Source organism: Dipodomys spectabilis, unplaced genomic scaffold (assembly GCF_019054845.1).
Source record: "Dipodomys spectabilis isolate Male_0828 unplaced genomic scaffold, ASM1905484v1 ptg000137l, whole genome shotgun sequence".
Lineage (NCBI taxonomy): Eukaryota > Metazoa > Chordata > Mammalia > Rodentia > Heteromyidae > Dipodomys > Dipodomys spectabilis.
This window is the reverse complement of record NW_024870814.1, coordinates 5,228,348-5,247,120: the sequence shown is the minus strand read 5'-3', so window position 1 is coordinate 5,247,120 and position 18,773 is coordinate 5,228,348. Positions and strand designations below refer to the sequence as shown.

The following is an 18,773-nucleotide window of genomic DNA, read 5'->3' as shown; positions in this document are numbered from 1 at the left end:
CGAATCTCATTTGTTATGTTCCTTAAAATTACATTGTCCATACGTTCAATTTCTTTCCTATTCCTTCCCAATCCCTCATAGATTTTTAAAAAAATTACTCTTTTAAAGGAATTTCCAGTGACTTTTTTTTTGGAAAAGTTAAAAATTTCTTAATTTTTTATTCCTGGTACCACTACCATAATTTACAGGGCAATTTACCTGATGTAATAAAAAGAAAAAGCTACAACAGATCCTCAGGAATGTACATCTAATTGCTACTACATTGCATTAATCAATAGCTGCACTTTTTGCAAACTGTGGCTATGACAATCCTGACCAAGTAGGCTTTCCTGTTTAAGCTGCAGTAACTTTTCTGGCTATGGATCCTCGTTCTTTCTGTGGCAGATTTTTACAGTTCCTTTAATGCATTTGGGATGACTGTCTCAAAGTAACCTGCAGCTTTCCTGACAACTCCTCGCTCTCTCTCCTGCTAAGAACTGTAGCCCTTTTTCTGTTGTTTTTAAAACCTTCTGCTAGCATATCCACCACTTCCACCACCAGATCCACAACCACCACCACGTGGACTGCCAGAGCTTCTTCCATCAAAACTGCCCCTCTTCATGGGTACATAATTTGATTGCTGTTGTCCACTGTAATTTCCAAAATCATTATAGTTACTGCCACCAAAATTTCCTCCTTCATTGTAACCATCATATCCTCCTCCACCACCCCCATATCCTCCACCTTGGTTTCCATAACCTGGTCCACCACCACCATAGCCTCCTCGACTACTATAACCAGGACCGCTGCCATAGTTGCCACCATCACCACCAAATCCACTGTATCCACCATCATCGCCTCCTCCATAGCTACCTCTGCTGCCACCACCTCCACCACCATAGCCTCCTCTTCCACCAAAGTTTCCACCACGTCCAAAATTACCTCCACCACCTCCAAAGTTTCCTCCACGACCCATAAAGTTGCCAGATCCACCTCCACAACCTCTTTGTGATCCAGTAGACTGCATCTCTTGTTTAGAAAGGGCCTTTTTCACTTCACAATTATGCCCATTAATAGTGTGGTATTTCTGAACAACAATTTTATCAACTGTGTCATGATCATCAAAAGTTACAAAAGCAAATCCTCTCTCTTTTCTGCCAGTTTTCCATAACTTCTATGGTTTCAATCTTGCTATATTTTTCAAAGTAGTCTCTCAAATTACATTCTTCTGTATCTTCCTTAATACCACCAACAAAAATTTTCTTCACTGTCAGATGGGCTTCAAAGAATCCTCTCTAGAAACCGCTGTCTTTGGTTCCACAACACGCCCATCAACCTTATGGGGTCTAGCATGCGTGGCTGCATCCACCTCTTCAACACAAGAATAAGTCAAAACCGAAGCCCTGGAACGTTTTGTCTGAGGATCTCTCATTACCACACAATCTGTGAGTATGCCCCATTTCTCAAAATGTTCTCTTAAACTATTATCTGTAGTTTCAAAGCTCAGACCACCAATACACAGCTTCCACAACTGCTCTGGTTCCTTTGGATAATGGCCCTCCTCCCCCCAGCGAAGGCCGGAGTTGGGCTGGGGGAGACCAGGCGGCAGTTTTACCTCCATTTTGAGACCACACTCACCTCCTCCAACTTCAGTTCAATCTCCAGTGACTTTTTTTTGTCTGTTGTGGGGCTTGAACTCAGGGCCTGGGCACTGTCCCTGAGCCTCTGTGTTCAAGGTTATCGTTCTACCACTGAGCCACAGGACCACTTCTAGCTTCTTCTGAGTAGTTTATTGGAGGTAAGTGTCTCACGACTTTCCTGCCTTGGCTGGTTTTGAACTGTGATCCTCAGATCTCAGCCTCTTTTTTTTTTTTTTGTGAAAATACTGTACAGAGGGGTTACAATTACATGGGCAAGATAATGAGTACATTTCTTATTAAGCATTGTAGTCTCCTCCTTTGTTTCCCCTTCCCATCCCTTCCCATCCTCCCACCGCCACTCCCACCCAATCCTCCCATCCCCTCCCCCCACCCACCAAAGTTGTAAAGTTTGTAGCTAGGATTACAGTCAACCACTGGTGTCCAGTTTCCAGTGACTTGTTTATGGCCAAATCAAATGTTTATTTTTAAATTATTTCTCTTCTCCAATTTTGTGTAACAATGAAGGCTACTCAGAACTATTTATGTCTTGTAACAATGTCGGAGGGGGGGGAGGGGGGGGTATGATTGGGTGGGGGGGAGGGGGGAGGCTGGGAAGGGAGGTGAAGGGTAAACAAAGGAGGAGGCTGCAATGCTTGGTAAGAAATGTATGCATTATCCTGACCATGTAATTATAACCCCTCTGTACAATATGTTCTCAAATAAAATAAAATTTAAAAAAAAAAAAAAAAAAGAACTATTTATGTCTTCAAATTCATTCTTTTTTTCAGTTTTCCTTAAACTATATTTATGTCCTGGAACCCTTTTACTCCATTTGTCTGCATTTTCTTTACTCATTTTTGTCCTTTAGTGAAAAAGGTACTAGTTTTCCAGGATAGTGGAATTCCAATCTCAGTTCTGTTTTCTCACACTTATCCAAGTAAAATTTGCTTTTTTTGTGGTTTTTAGCTTCTATGTTGTAAGACGGACAGGGTATAGGCTACATTATCAGATTATTACTACATTCTACAGAGTCTTGGTTCATTTCAGATTTCCCAGATACTACCATCATTTCCATCATGTTTTAACAGCTACTCTCTTATCTGATTTATGATTGAGCCTTTTTTTTTTGTCAGTCGTGGTGCCTGAACTGTGGGCCTGGGCGCTGGCCCTCAGCTCTTCAGCTCAAGGTTAGTGCTCTACCACTTGAGCCAAAGCACCACTTCTGGCTTTTTTTGCTTATGTGGTGCTGAGGAATTGAACCCAGAGCCTCATGGATGCAAGGCAAGCACTCTACCACTGAACCACCTTCTCAGCCCATGATTAAGCCTTTGGATGTTAAATTTCCATTATAAGTTTAAAAGTGCAAGCAAGCTTCTGGAGCAAGTGAGACCCATGACTTAAACTAAAATTGTGGATAGGAACCATTTCTCAAGATCAAGTCATGATCTTGGATAAAAGTGATGCCATACATATCTTGTAAAGGCATTCAGTATGGTGACCCATAGCCTCAACATCAAAAGAAAAGAGAACTGGGATGGGGATAGTAGCATTACTAGACCAAGAAACCACTTTCCTCTTCATGTCTTAACATTCATTAGTTCACTTCTGGTCCAGGATGCAAAAATTCAATGCCTATACTATGGAGTTGATATGAGGATTCTGTATGGTAATACCTCTAAAATATTTGGTATAATACCTGACAGAGAGAATAATTAATACATATATTTGATTCTATCACTTTCTCTGTAACATTGAGGACATATTAAAAGGGCATTCTCCCTTATATAATGGCTACATAATCAATATAAAATATTAACAATATGATTTCTCTCTACCTATTCTTGTAAAATGAAAATGTAGCAAACCAGTTCAATAATCAGAAATGGCACTGAGAGGTGCATTCAGAATTTATGTAACCATGATGACTACTCTTACATATTTCAAAAAGAGGGAAAGAAATCACTACTTTGTTCTCTATAGCTCCTTTAGAAAATTAGAGAGGTCAAAGGCTGTGGCCTGAAAGCAGCATATCTAACGTTTTTAGAAGCCCTTCACAGAGTTTCTATGTGGATAGCAGAAAAGATCATGCTTCACCAGTGGGACATCTCTTCCATGGGTGAAGTTCTTTGTTTTATATCACACCATGTTGGCTGAGAAGACAATACCTGTGATTGTTTGTGTTTTTATTTCCCCTGAAAACTGATGCCAGAATACCTCAGTTACACATAATGAATCATCATTTTGACACATCAGACATATCATCAGAACCTATCTGATATCACTGAAATAAAAAGGATAAAAAAAGTAAAATCCAAATATCAAATTGAGCATTAAATGTCCCTGGAATTCCTACAACAGGCATGATGTTCTTGCTATAGAGGGAAGCAGAACTGTGCAGCATTGGTTGCTTTCCTGACACGATTACATTCATTGTAAAGGAGTCTCTGCTCTTAGTGAACATTTCAAGCATAGATAACAAAAGATCAGTGAGCAACTGGGTCAGTGAGCACCTTTGTGAATCCCTGGCCCTTTAAGGAATTGGGCACTAGCTGGGCACTGGTGACTCATGCCTGCCTGTGATCTTGGATATTCAAGAAGCTGGGATCTGAGGATCACAGTTCAAACTAGTCTTGGCAAGGCAAGCAAGAAAGGAAGAAAGAAAGAAAGAAAGAAAAGAAAGAAAGAAAGAAAGCCAGAGCAGAGCTGTAGTTCAAATAGCAGAGCACTAGTTTTGAACAAAAAGCTCAGGGCAATGTCCAGGTCCTGAGTTCAAGCCCTACAACTGGCACAAAAAAATAAAAAAGAAATTGGGTACTAACTAAACATCAGACCAGTGCCTTAACCACAAAAGATGCAAAATATACTACATCTCCTTCTGCTAAACCTTTAATAATATTTAGTGAGTAATATGTGGCAACAGTCATGCCATTTGCCATGTATCAAGTTTTTCCATAGAATATTTTGCTGACTCTTCTTACCTATCCCATGAGGTAGACATGGTAGGTTGTAATACACAGTGACTCAGAAGAGCAAAGGAATTGTCCATAGTCACAAGTATATGAACAAATAATGCTACAACTCAAAAGCAAGGGTCCTGTTTTGTGAGGCTGGAGCTTTTCACAAGAAAGCTGTCAGGGCTTCTGCAAGAGCCATTGCAATCAAGGTAGGATTCTGCCAAACCATGGCAACGTCACGAGAACAGTTTATTTCCCTCCTCTGATCCTCCTCCATATCCAGGACCCTTGTGCCACCACTCAGAGGTGCTGACTGTCCCCATAAAACACCCTCTTTTTTGTACTGTATCTCTTGGAGTGACAAACCCCAGGGTCTGCTTTACACTTCTAGGTAAATGAAAGGCTAAGGAATTGACAATGGTGGCTTAGTGAATTTCCCAGCCTGGTATGTGTACTTTGCTTTTACAATAAGAAGTAGCTTCTAGATTCACATGCTTTAACCTAGCATGATGAAACATGATCTATGCTGTCCTCGTTAGCGCGTGTATAAATTAATGTTCTGCAGTAGATTGCTTCCTTGTTTCTCCTTTCTACCCTTTATCCTTCTGCTCCATTCTATCACTCCAACCACTCCTAGAGCATTGAAGACTTGACTCTGCCCAAAGATCTTAAGTTCTTCTCATGTTTTTTTTTTCTTCTCACTTAATTTCCTCAACACTTTTTAGTGTTGTGAATGTGTAGAGATACTTTTTTTTCATGAGCTTCAGTTTCTTCTCTGATAAAGTTAGAAGAACCAATTAAGACAATCATTTCAGAAGCTTTTTTTCTGTTGATGGTGAATCCCAGTTTTCAATGTAATACATTATAGATCATCAATACATGCAACAGATAAACACAAGAGAGATGAGCTCTCATTTAGTCTCTTAATCAATATCTCCAGAACAGAAATCTTTTGAGATTTTATTATAGTTACTTTTTTGAATCATAGGAAAATATTCCACATATAAAATCAGATACTCATGATACCTTAGCCTTTTACAGAACTTACATTAATTGTAATATAATTATATTGATAAATATATACATTCCTCAAGTTATTTTTATCTTTTTGATATTGCAAACTTCTGGCTATGCCTCTTCACTCTCTCTGTTTCTGTCTCTTTACTTCAGTTTCCTTTTCTTTCCTTTTCCTCATTCTCCCTCTCCTGCCTCAAAAAGAATGAAAAGCACAAAGGTAGCTATAAAGGAGAAACTAGTAGATATGAATGAAAGAGATTTTTTTCATGGAAATTTTTGTGCATACATTTAGCAGACATTAAGTTAATCTGAGATGGTGTCATCAAGGACTGAAGATATTGCAAGATACTTCTGGGGTTTTTAGAATTCAAGGCATATACGTCAATCATGACAAATAAGGTAAAAATACGTGTACCTATGCTTCAGAAAAAGTATTCAATCAACTGGGCGGGGGGAGGGAACCTTTCTTTGTTCTTTGTTACATTCTCTCATGGACTTTCCCCTTCATTTATCTGGAATGGCCACCTCCACTGGTCAGATTTATTAAGTAGAAGCTAATCTCTCATGCAGAGATAGATCTTCTTCATTTCATTATGCTCTGCGAAACCTCTCCTTCATGGACCCAGACCTATAAGTGGAATTTTATAGCACAAGAGCCTGATAGCATTTTAATTAACTCAGCTAAGCATTCCTATTACACCCAGGAGTGGGTTTGCAGGTTAATATAGTTTCCCTAATTACAACGATAAGGCCTGATAAAAATCCTGATATAGTAACAACTTAGTAGACTACATGCTTAATTACCCAGGGTCTCTGCTTGCTGAACTCTAGATTCATTAAGACACTTGTAGACACAACACTTATTCCCATAGAGTTGTTTCATATTTCCAGACAAGGGTGAACTTTGACTCATTCAACTGTGGTATTTTCAGCTCCTGAAGAGACACTAGACCTGTCTGAGGCCACAAGACATTCTTGTCTTTAGGAAATTCAAGAATCATCTAATTGAAGGAAAAGAAATGTGAACAATTAACTAGTGCTGATTAAATTAAATCTCTTCTTAAGACCTCCCCTCCACTTGAGAGATAGAGGAATGTAGGACAGGTTTCTTTTCCTTCAGCACTATAGTGCTCATATAGTCTTATAAGTCAGTGGTTATTTCTGAATGACTATATCTTTAGATGCCAGCAGCACTTTTTCTGGACTTGTGACAATGAAAAAATATCTCCAGGGGTTGGGAAGGTGGCTCAGTGGTAGAGAGCTTGCCTTGCATGCATGAGGCCATGGGTTCGATTCCTCAGCACCACATAAGCAAAAAGAAAAAAGCCGGAAGCAGTGCCGTGGCTCAAGTGGTAGAGCACTAGCCTTGAGCTGAAGAGCTGAGGGACAGCACCCAGGCCCAGTGTTCAGGCCCCATGAGCGGACCCCCCACAAAAAAATCTCCATACCTTTTGCTCTGCTACTTAATCAAAGGGAGAAGTGAGTGACTCTGAGGTTAAACTCTTTGGTTTTAAACCAGATTTCTCTACTTCCTGGGGAATTTGCATTAAGCCATTTAACCCTCAGTTTTTAATCTATGTAAAATTAGATATAGAATCATAGTGCATGTTTCTTAGTAATCAATACATATGTACTATTATTATTAGCAAGTTCTTCCAAATTATCTGCATTTTATAAATTTACTTATATAAAGACAAGAATAACTGGCTGTACAAAGTAGGATGAAGCAGTTGTCTTCTGTATCTATAGATCCTGAGTGTTTTCTGCTGTGGCAAAGGAGTACTCCATCAAAGGGTCATAGATTCAGGTACCAATTGTGATTCCATTACTTGTTATTTTTTCTGGGGACAGCTTTCTCTTTGCTCTTCACTGACGAGAAAGAAAACCATTAGGGTAAAAACCAGAAGTTGCATTTTAAAAAGTTCCCAGCTAATACTGATACTTCTTATTTAGGCATTATTTGAGAATTGATGGCTATAGAATTTATCATTATGCTATAGAATACTGACATTTATTTATTTATTTATTGTTTCAGTGCTGGGGCTTGAACTCAGGGCCTGGGTGCTATCTTTGAGCTTTTTTGATCAAGGCTACCAATCTACCAGTTGAGCTACAGCTCAACTTCTGGCTTTTAATTTTTTTTATATATTAAAAAAATATTTTTAAAATATTCCGGTCCCGGGGCTTGAACTCAGGACCTGGGCACTGTCCCTGAGCTTCTTTTTGCTCAAGGCTAGCCCTCTACCACTTGGGCCAAAGTGCCACTGCTGGCTTTTTCGAGTATGTGGTACTGAGGAATTGAACCCAGGGCTTCATGCATGCTAGGCAAGCACTCTACCACTAAGCCACCTTCCCAGCCCCATGCTTCTGGCTTTTTAATGGTCAATTGTAGATAAGAGTCTCACAAATTTTCCTTCCCAGGTTGGCTTTAATCCATGATCTTTAGTTCTCAGCCTCCTGAATAGCTCAGATTATAGATGTGAGTCACTGGCACCTGGCTGCTGGTTCTTAATCTTAAGCAAACATCAGAGTTCCCTCAAGGGCTTTTAAAAACACACTTGTTGAGAGCTCAAGGAAGATGGTGGAGGAGTAGCTGGAAGTTAACTGGCTCTTGTGAAGAAACCAGTTTTGGTGTTCCAGTGAAAAACCCAAGGCTAGAGAGTCACACCAAGTGTGCCGTCATACTACAGAGAGTTTGGCCAGAGAGGAAACATTCAGGCAGCTTGTTTAAGGAGACAGATTTGAACAAATGCCAGTGGCTGCTGCTCCGGCCATATCAAAGATAGAACCTGGGACAAAAGTGCCAGAGTTGGAGTGAGATCGGCTTCTACTCACCACAAGTGCAAGCTGACAAGGAGTGGAAATCTTCATCCTGCTTACCAAAGATGGACACAGACCATCGACAGCCTAAAAAACAAGGCACAAGCATGAGTACCCAACAAGACATTCCCACTATGTCTCACAGAGCAGCATATGGAAGGTAGCCCCTCCCTCCACCTCTGGAGAAGACCTCCATCTTTGATACTGGCAAACACTGGCCTAGGGCAGCTGGCATATAACTCAGGCCTTAGAAGCAGACACTGGGAGCCATTTTTGAACAGGAACCTGACCAGCAGGGTACAGCTCCACCCAGGAGAAAGTTCCTCATACATGCAAGGCAATCACTCTATCACTAAGCCACCTTCTCAGCCCTCCTTGGATTTTCTTAGTCCATTGATCCCTAGTTGTTTGTTCTTGAACTAGGTTGTATCTGTTCAAACTCTAATACAAAGCTATAGTAATCAAAACAGCTTGGTACTGGTACAAGAACAGAACTGAGGACCAGTGGAAGAGAACTGAGGACCCCGAAATGAACTCACAGACCAATAGCCACCTAATCTTCAATAAGGGAGCCAAACCAATAGACTGAAAGAAAGACAGGCTCTTAAGTAAACAGTGCTGGCAAAATTGGTTAAGCACCTGTAGAAAACTAAAGTTAGAACCTTATATATCACCCTACACCAGAATCAACTCCGAATGGATCAAAGATCTCTAAGTAAAAGCAGACATCTTGAAAACATTACAGGAAGGAATAGGAGAAGCTCTAGGACTCCTTGGCACAGGCAGAAATGTTCTTAATAAAGACCCAGAAACACACCAAATCAAAGAAAGGTTGGACAAATGGGAATGCATGAAACTGAAGAGCTTCTGCATGGCAAAGGACATGGCTAGCAAGATCAATAGGTAGCCCATGGATTGGGAGAAGATTCACTAGCCATACAACAGACAAGGGTCTCATATCTAAAATACATTTAGAACTCAAAAAATTAAATCTCTGCTCCCCAAAAAAATCCTCAAAGAAATATCCACCCCTGGGCTAAAGGCTTAAAGAGAGACTTCTCTGAAGAGGAAAGATGAATGGCCAATAGAAACATGAAGAAATACTTAACTTCTCTGGTCATAAAAGAAATGCAAATCAAAAAACACTGAGATTCCACCTCACTCCAGTTAGAATGGCTATAATCAAGAAATGTAGTAACAGCCTATGTTAGAGAGGATGTGGCCAAAAGGGAACCCTACTGCACTGTTGGTGGTAGTGTAAACATGTTCAAACATTCCAGAAATCAGAGGTTCCTCAAAAGATTACACATAGAGTTCTCCTATGACCCAACAATCCAACTTCTGGGCATTTACCCAAATGATCACAAACAAGGCCACACTAAAGCTACCAGCAAAACTATGTTTATTAAAGCATTATTCATCATAACTAAGATATGAAACCAACCCAGATGCCCCTCAGTAAATGAATGACTCAAGAAAATGTGATATATATATGAATTCTATGCTTCCATCATATATATGAATTCTATGCTTCCATCAGAAAGACTGACACTGCCTCATTCATAAGGAAATGGAAAGACTAGGAAAAAATCATATTAAGTGAAATAAATCAGACTGAAAGAAATATAGGCCCCATGATTTCCCTTATATGCAATAATTAGTATACATTTAGGATAATCTTATCAGATGAGCAGAAAAGGTCAAAAGCTATGTACATATGACCATATAAGATGATGCTAAGTGAAATGAACCCCAAGATATGGACACAAGAAGTCTTTCTTTGTTGTTGTAGTTTTTAATGTACTATGTGATTTTTTTTCTTTCTTTTGTATTGTCTTCCTCCTATGGTATATCCTCTGTTGTCACTGTATTTGATTTTGGTAACCTGCATGTTGTATATACATTTATCTAATTGGGGGAGGGGAAGGGGAGTAACAAAATGCTGAAACAAGGACACAGGATGACTCATTGCAACAATGAGACTCACAAGACATTATGTTGGAAATGAACTTTACAGCTTCTGGTGGGGGGGGGAAGTGGAAGATGTGTGGGAGGGAAGGGATAGTAGGAGAAAAACAAAGCAGGGGGTAACAATGCTGGACAAGAAATGTACTCATTACCTTACTCATATAAATATAATCGCTCTGTACAGTATCTTTACAATAAAATATTTTTTTAAAAACCACTTTACAATAATATATATATATATATATATATATATATAAACATTGTTGTTGGCTTCAGCTCGTGAATCTCTTATTTAGTAGATGCTGACACTGAACATCACTACTTTAAACAATTCCTCAGTCTCACTATACAGCTGAGTCACAAAGAATTTCACAAACTATGTCTGGCTGTCCAGATTTCAACTATAGGCAATTAAATAAGAGTGTTTGAATTTCCTAACAAATGGGGCAATGTCATTCTTTCTGATGGAGGCATAGAATTCCATTGTGTATATATACCACATTTTCTTGATCCATTCATCTACTGAGGGGCACCTGGGTTGGTTCCAGATCTTAGCTATGGTAAATAATGCTGCAATAAACATAGTTGTGCTGGTAGCTTTAGAGTGGTCTTGTTTGTAAACATTTGGGTAAATGCCCAAAAGTGGGATTGCTGGGTCATAGGGGAGCTCGATGTGAAGTCTTTTGAGGAACCTCCATACTGCTTTCCAAAGTAGTTGAACAAGTTTACATTCCCACCAACAATGCAGTAAGGTTCCCTTCTGTCCACATCCCCTCCAGCATCTGTTGTTGTTAGAGTTCTTGCTTTTTGCCATTCTAACTGGAGTGAGGTGGTATCTCAATGTTGTTTTGATTTGCATTTCTTTTATGGCTAGGGATGTTGAGCATTTCTTCATGTGTCTATTGGCTATCCTTCTTTCTTCTTCAGAGAAGTTTCTCTTTAAGTCTTTAGTCCACTTATTTATTGGGCAATTGTTTCTTTGAGGATTTGTTGTTGGGGGATTTAATTTTTTGAGTTCCAAGTATGTTTTAGATATGAGACCCTTGTCTGTTGTATGACTAGTGAAGATCTTCTCCCAATCCGTGGGCTTTCTATCGATCTTGCTAGCTATGTCCTTTGGAAAAAATTATATTAAGTGAAGTAAGCCAGGCCCAAAGAAACATAGGTCCCATGGTTTCCCTTATTTGCAATATTTAGTATATGTATGAATCAAGCGGAAAAGGTCAGATAATGTGATGTTAGGAAAATGAACCCTTAGATATGTATTTTAATGTTTTTTTCTTTCATGCATTTGTTTCTAATGCATTTATAAGATTATCTCTTTGTTGCTTTGTATGTCCCTCCTCCACAGTATAACCCCTGCTTTCACTATATTTGATGTCAGTATAACTTGTGGAGGAGATGGGGAAAAACAAGTCGTTTAGGGATACAGGTGGACCTGTTTCAACAATGAGAAGTACAAGTTGTCATGTCAAAAACAAGCTTTACAATGTTGGTGGGGGGGGAGGGTTGGGTGCAGTGGGGGGGGGGAGGCTGGGAAGGGATGTGAAGGGTAAACAAAGGAGGAGGCTGCAATGCTTGATAAGAAATGTACACATTATCCTGCCCATGTAATTGTAACCCCTCTGTACAGTATGTTCACAAAAAATAAAATTAAATTAAAAAAATAAATAAATAAGAGTGTTTGTAAGTTCATACATATGACTCTAATATGTAGCCTTTGCTGAGATATTTTTCAAAAGTAGGTATAGAGTTTTATAAATCTTATCAATTTTTATAAAAGCAGGAAGTGCATTTGAGGATTTTACTGGCAGTATCTCTCATCATAAGTAGAAAATGCAATTCAGAACTTTGGGAAGTTCTATGATGAACATGTTCTCAGTTTTTCCTACTTTTAACTGGTAATTTAGAGACTGAAGTGGTGGCAGCTGAAACAAACTTTAAGAAGGAATTTTATGCAGGGAATTTGGGAACTTTGGGAGTACTCGAGGCCAAAGTCAAAGATAGTTTTAAAATTTTATTTTATTGTAAGGTAATGTACAGAAGGGTAAAATTATATAAGTAAGATATTGAGTACACAGTTTTTGTGGAGCATTCTTACCTTCTCCCTAGTTTTTCTCCAACTTTCCCTCCCAACTGACTCCCACCCCACAAGTTGTAAAGTTCATTTCCAATATAGTGTCTTGTGAGTATCGCCGTTGCATTGTTTTACCCTTTGTACTTTGTCTCACCATTTTATTATTCCTCTTCCCTTACCCAAGTCAGATAAATGTGTATACAAGACACAGGGTAATAAAATTTTTAAAAAAGTGACAACAGGGGATAAACCAAAGGGAAAAAAAGAAACAAAAAAGAAATTGCTTCACCTAGTACATTAAAAACAACAACAAAGAAAAAAATCTCTTGTTTCCATATCTTGGAGTTTATTTCAATTAACATTATTTTATATGTGTAAGGTCAGCTCCTGGATGGTGAGCAGACTCTACCCTCCTCCCACAAAGTCTCCACCCAGTACTTGTGTTACCTAGGCAAGTAGCACACCTGAAAGAGGTCACATCTGCATCCGCTGAGGCCACATCTGGATTCCATGTGGCCACACTTTCCCCATCCCTCCCTAGATAAGGCCGAGCCCAGGCCCAGATGCTCTTTTTCCCAGGTATTTCTCAGGCCTTTTCCCACCTTTCCCGTGGAGGGCCAACAAGGCCTGGTGCCAGCCAGAATGATGAATAAACCTCCCCCTTACTTGAATACCACGTGTGTGGTATGGTTCTTACTCAGCAACCTCTTAAAAACTTAACATGTACATAGCAGTTGAGCTATTGTGATCCTCTGCTAGGACTATCCTAGACATATACTAATAGTTGCAAATGAGGGAAACTGTGGAGCCTATCTTTGGGTCTTCACTTAATAAGATTTTTTTCCCCAAATCTTTCTATTTCCTTATGAATGGGGTGGTGCAATTCTTTCTGATGGAAGCATAGAATTCCATTGTGTATATATACCAAATTTTCTTGATCCATTCATCTTCTGAGGTGCATTTGGGTTGGATCTGTATCTTAGCTATGATAAATAATGCTGCAATGAATATAGTTGTGCTGGTAGCTTTAGTGTGGCCTGGTTTGTGATCATTTGGGTCAATGCGTGAGAGAGGGATTGCTGGATCATAGGGGAGCTCTATATTTAATCTTTTGAGGCACTTTCATGCTGCTTTCCAGAGTGGTTGAACAAAAAGTTTACATTCCCACCAACAGTGGCCACATCCCTGCCAGGCATTCTAACTGGGGTTAGGTGGAATGTCAATGTAGTTTTGATTGGCATTTCTTTTATGGCCAAAGATGTTGAACATTTCTTCACGTGTCTATTAGCTATTCTTATTACCTCTCCAGAGAACCTACTTTTCGACTTTTTAGCCTACTTGTTAGTGGTTGTTTCCTTGAGGATTTGTTATTGGGGTTTAATTTTTTGAACTATAAATATATTTAAAAAAATTTATCATGAAAATACCATACAGTGGGGTTACAATTACATGGGCAAGGTAATGAGTACATTTCTTATCAAGCATTGTTGCCTCTTCCTTTGTTTCCCCTTCCCATATATGTAATATGAGGCCCTTTTCTGTTGTATAGCTAGTGAAGATCTTCTCCCAGTCTGTGGGCTTTCTCTTGATCTTGCTAGCTATGTCTTTCATTATGCAGAAGCTCTGCAGTTTCATGCAATCCCATTTATCCAAACTTTCTTTGATTTGTTTTGTTTCTGAGTCTTTCTTTGGGAAGTTTTGACTTGTGTCCAGGAGCACTAGTGTATCCCCCATCCTTTCCTGTAATATTTTCAGGGTGTCTGCTTTTACTTAGAGGTCTTTGATCCATTTAGAGTTGGTTCTGGTGCAGGGTGGTATTTAAGGATTTAACTTTAGTTTTCTACAGATGTTTAACCAATTTTTCCAGCACCATTTACTGAAGATAGTGTCTTTCTTCCATTCAATTTTTTTATTAGGTGGCTATAGGTCTGCAGGCTCATTTCTGGGTTTTCAATTCTATTCCATTGGTTCTTGGTCCTGTTCATGTGCTGGTACCAAGTTGTTTTTATAACTACAGCTTAATTTTTTTTCTGAAGTATCATCTTCAAATGTACTTTATTTATTTTTTATCTTTATTGAAAAGGTGATAAGCAGGGAGATTACAGTTACATATGAAAGGTATTATGTACATTTAAAAATATACAGTTTCCATATATATATATATATATATATGCTGTTTCCTCATCACTCATTTTCTCCTGCTTACCTCTCCCTACACACTTCCCCCTAAGTTGTAAAGTTCATTTCCAACATAGTGTCAAGCGAGAATCAATGTTGCATTAGTTCATTCTTTGTCCTTGTGTTTCTGTGATTCCCTTTCCCTTCCACGGATCAGATAAACTTAGATACAAGACAAAAGGTACAGAAAACTCAAACAGAAAACAAAGAAATAACTGCATACAAGACATAAGAATCTCTTGTTTCTAATTTTTGGAGTTCATGTTGATATACTTCATTATATATGGTCCTATGAACTTAGCATTTGGACTATTGACATCTCTTAATATCATAGACATTCTAATTATTACAGATGAGGGAAACCATTCTTTGTGCCTGGCAAGCTTCACTTAATATAATTTTTTTCCAGGTATTTCCATTTCCTTACGAATGGGGCAATGTCATTCTTTCTGATGAAGCATAGAATTCCTTTGTGTATATATACCAAATTTTCTTGATCCATTCATCTACTGAAGGGCATCTGAGTTGGTTCCATAACTTAGCAATAGTAAATAATGCTGCAATAAACATGGTCGTACTGGTATTTTAGTATGTCCTTGAATGTAGTCATTTGGGTAAATGCCCCAAAGTGGGATTGCTGGGTCATAGGGAAGCTATATGTTTAGTCATTTGAAGAACCTCCATTCTGTTTTTCAGAGTGACTGAACAAGATTGCAGTTCCACCAACAGTGCAGTAGTGTTCCCTTTGGCCACATCCCTGTCAGCACCTGTTATTGTTAGATTTTTTGATAATGGCAATTCTAACTGGGGTAAGGTGAAATCTAAATGTTGCTTTGATTTACATTCCTTTTATGGCCAGAGAGGTGAAGCATTTCTTCATGTGCCTGTTGGCCATTCTGATTTCCTCTTCAGAGAATTCTCTCTTTAAATCTTTAGCACACTGGTTAATGGGGTGGTTGTTTCTTTCTGGTTTGTTTTGGGACATTTAATTTTTTGAGCTCTAAATACATTTTAGATATGAGGCCCTCGTATGTTGTTTAACTAGTGAAGATTTTCTCCCAATCTGTGAGCTTTCTATTGATCTTGATAGCTATGTCTTTTGCTGTGCAGAAGATGTGCAATTCAATGCACTCCCATTTGTCCAACTTTCTTTGACATATTGTGATTCTGGGTCTTTATTAAGGAAGTCTTGACCTGTGCCAAGAAACACAGATTTGCCCTAGTGTTTGCCCTATTCATTCCTATAATATTTTCAAGGTATTTGCTCTTACTTTGAGGTCTTTGATCCACTTGGAGTTGATGCTGGTGCAGAGTGATATATAAGGATCTAACTTCAGATTTCTACACTTGTTTCACCAATTCTGCCAGCACCATTTGTTGAAGAGGCTTTCTTTCTTCCATCTCCTGATTTTTGCTCCCTTATCAAAGATTATGTGGCCAGAAATCTGTAAGTTCACTTTAGGGGCTTCAGTTCTTTTTTTTAAATTTTAATTTTTTTTATTGTGAAAATACTGTACAGAGGGGTTACAATTACATGGGCAAGATAATGAGTACATTTCTTATCAAGCATTGTAGCCTCCTCCTTTGTTTACTCTTCCCATCCCTTCCCATCCTCCCTCCCCCCTCTCACCCAATCCTCCCCCCCCCCCCAAATTGTAAAGTTTGTTTTCGACATGACAACTTGTACTTCTCATTGTTGCAACAGGTCCACGTGTATCCTTGTTTAAACGACTTGTTTTTCCCCTTCCCCTCCACAAATTATACTGACATCAAATACAGTGAAAAGAGTGGTTATACTGTGGGGGAGGGACATACAAAGCAACAAAGAAATAATCTTATCATTGCGTTAGAAACAAATGCATGAAAGAAAAAAAAACATTAAAATACATATCTAAGGGTTCATTTTCCTAACATCACCTTATCTGACCTTTTCTGTTTGACTCGTACATATACTAAATATTGCAAATAAGGGAAATCATGGGACCTATGTTTCTTTCGGCTTGGCTTACTTCACTTAATATAATTTTTTCCAAGTCTTTCCATTTCCTAACAAATGGGGCAATGTCATTCTTTCTGATGGAGGCATACAATTCCATTGTGTATATATACCACATTTTCTTGATCTATTCATCTACTGAGGGGTTCCAGATCTTTGCTATGGTAAATAATGCTGCAATAAACATAGTTGTGCTGGTAGCTTTAGTGTGGTCTTGTTTGTAAACATTTGGGTAAATGCCCAGAAGTGGGACTGCTGGGTCATAGGGGAACTCTATGTGGAGTCTTTTGAGGAACCTCCATACTACTTTCCAAAGTGGTTGAACAAGTTTACACTCCCACCAGCAATGAAGTAAGGTTCCCTTCTGTCCACATCCCCTCCAGCATCTGTTGTTATTAGAGTTCTTGATTTTTGCCACTCTAACTGGGGTGAGGTGGCATCTCAATATTGTTTTGATTTGCATTTCTTTTATGGCTAGGGAGGTTGAGCATTTCTTCATGTGTCTATTGGCCATCCTTCTTTCTTCTTCAGAGAAGGTTCTCTTTAAGTCATTAGCCCACTTATTTATTGGGCAGTTGTTTCTTTGAGAATTTGTTTTTGGGGGATTTAATTGTTTGAGTTCCAAGTATATTTAGATATGAGACCCTTGTCTGTTGTATGGCTAGTGAAGATCTTCTCACAATCCATGGGCTTTCTATTGATCTTGCTAGCTATGTCCTTTGCCATGCAGAAGCTCTGCAACTTCATGCAATCCCATTTGTCCAACCTTTCTTTGATTTGTTGTGTTTCTGGGTCTCTATTCAGAAAATTTCGGCCTGAGCCAAGGAGACCTAGGGTTTCTCCTATTCCATCCTGTAATGTTTTCAGAGTGTCTGCTTTGACTCCGAGGTCTTTGATCCATTTGGAGTTGATTCTTGTGCAGGGTGATATATAAGGATCTAGCTTTAGTTTTCTACAAGTAGTTAACCAATTTTGCCAGCACCTTTTACTGAAGAGGCTGTCTTTCTTCCATTCTATTGTTTTAACTCCCTTATGGAAGATTAGATGGCTATAGGTCTGTAGGTTCATTTCTGGGTTTTCAATTCTATTCCATTGGTCCTGAGGTCTGTTCTTGTGCCAGTACCAAGCTGTGTTGATTACTATGACTTTATATTAGAGTTTGAAATTTGGTATTGGCAGTGTTCTTTCCATTGAGGAGTGTTTTTGCTATTCGGGGTCTTTTATTGTTCCATATGAATTTTTGGATTGCCTCTTCTATTTCCTTGGGGAATGAGGTTGGAATATTGATAGGTATCACATTGAATTTGTAGATAGCCTTGGGAAGTATTGCCATTTTCACGATGTTAATCTTTCCAATCCAGGAGCATGGGAGTTTTTCCCATTTTCTAAGTTCTGTTTTGATTTCCTTTTTCAAGTTTTTAAAGTTTTCATCATAGAGGTCCTTCACTTCTTTGGTTAAGTTAATTCCTAGGTATTTTATTTTTTGTGGGGCTATTACAAATGGGGTTGCTTTCCTAATTTCACTGGGGCTTCAGTTCTATTCCACCATTCCTTAGGCTTATTCTTGTTTCAGTGCCAAGATTTTTTTTATTACTACAGCTTTGCGGTAGAGTTTGAAGTTTGGTATTGATATTTTTCCAGCAGTGTTCTTCCTGATAAGGATTTTTTGTTTTGTTTTGTTTTGTTTTTTTCTATTAGGGGTCTTTCATTGTTCCCTGTGAATTTTTGATTGGTTCTTCTATTTCATTAAAGAATGAAGTTGGGATATTGATCCATATTACATTAAGAAACCTCCCTTCCAAGAAGAGCTCAGGACCAGATGGATTCACAGCTGAATTTTATAAGGTTTTCAAAGGAGAACTAATTCCAATAGTCCTCAAACTCTTCAGTGAAATCACAGGTGAAAATTTACTACCAAACTCATTGTATGAAGCCAGAATAAACTTCATCCCTGAAACCAGATGGACTAATCAAACAAAGAGAACTTTAGACCCATTCTTTGATGAACATTGATGTAAAATTTCTCAATAAAATTCTGGCCAATTGACTTCAACAACTCATCAAATGAAAGTATACACAATGATCAAACAGGATTCATTCCGGGGATTCAAAGCTGGCTTAAAATATGCAAGTCAATTAGTGTA

At 38.7% G+C, this 18,773-nt stretch overlaps 1 pseudogene; it reads right to left on the bottom strand.

Moving 5' to 3' along the window:
* Window positions 1–384: 384 nt before the first annotated feature.
* LOC122116891 lies at window positions 385–1,600 on the bottom strand (annotated as a pseudogene).
* Window positions 1,601–18,773: the final 17,173 nt, after the last annotated feature.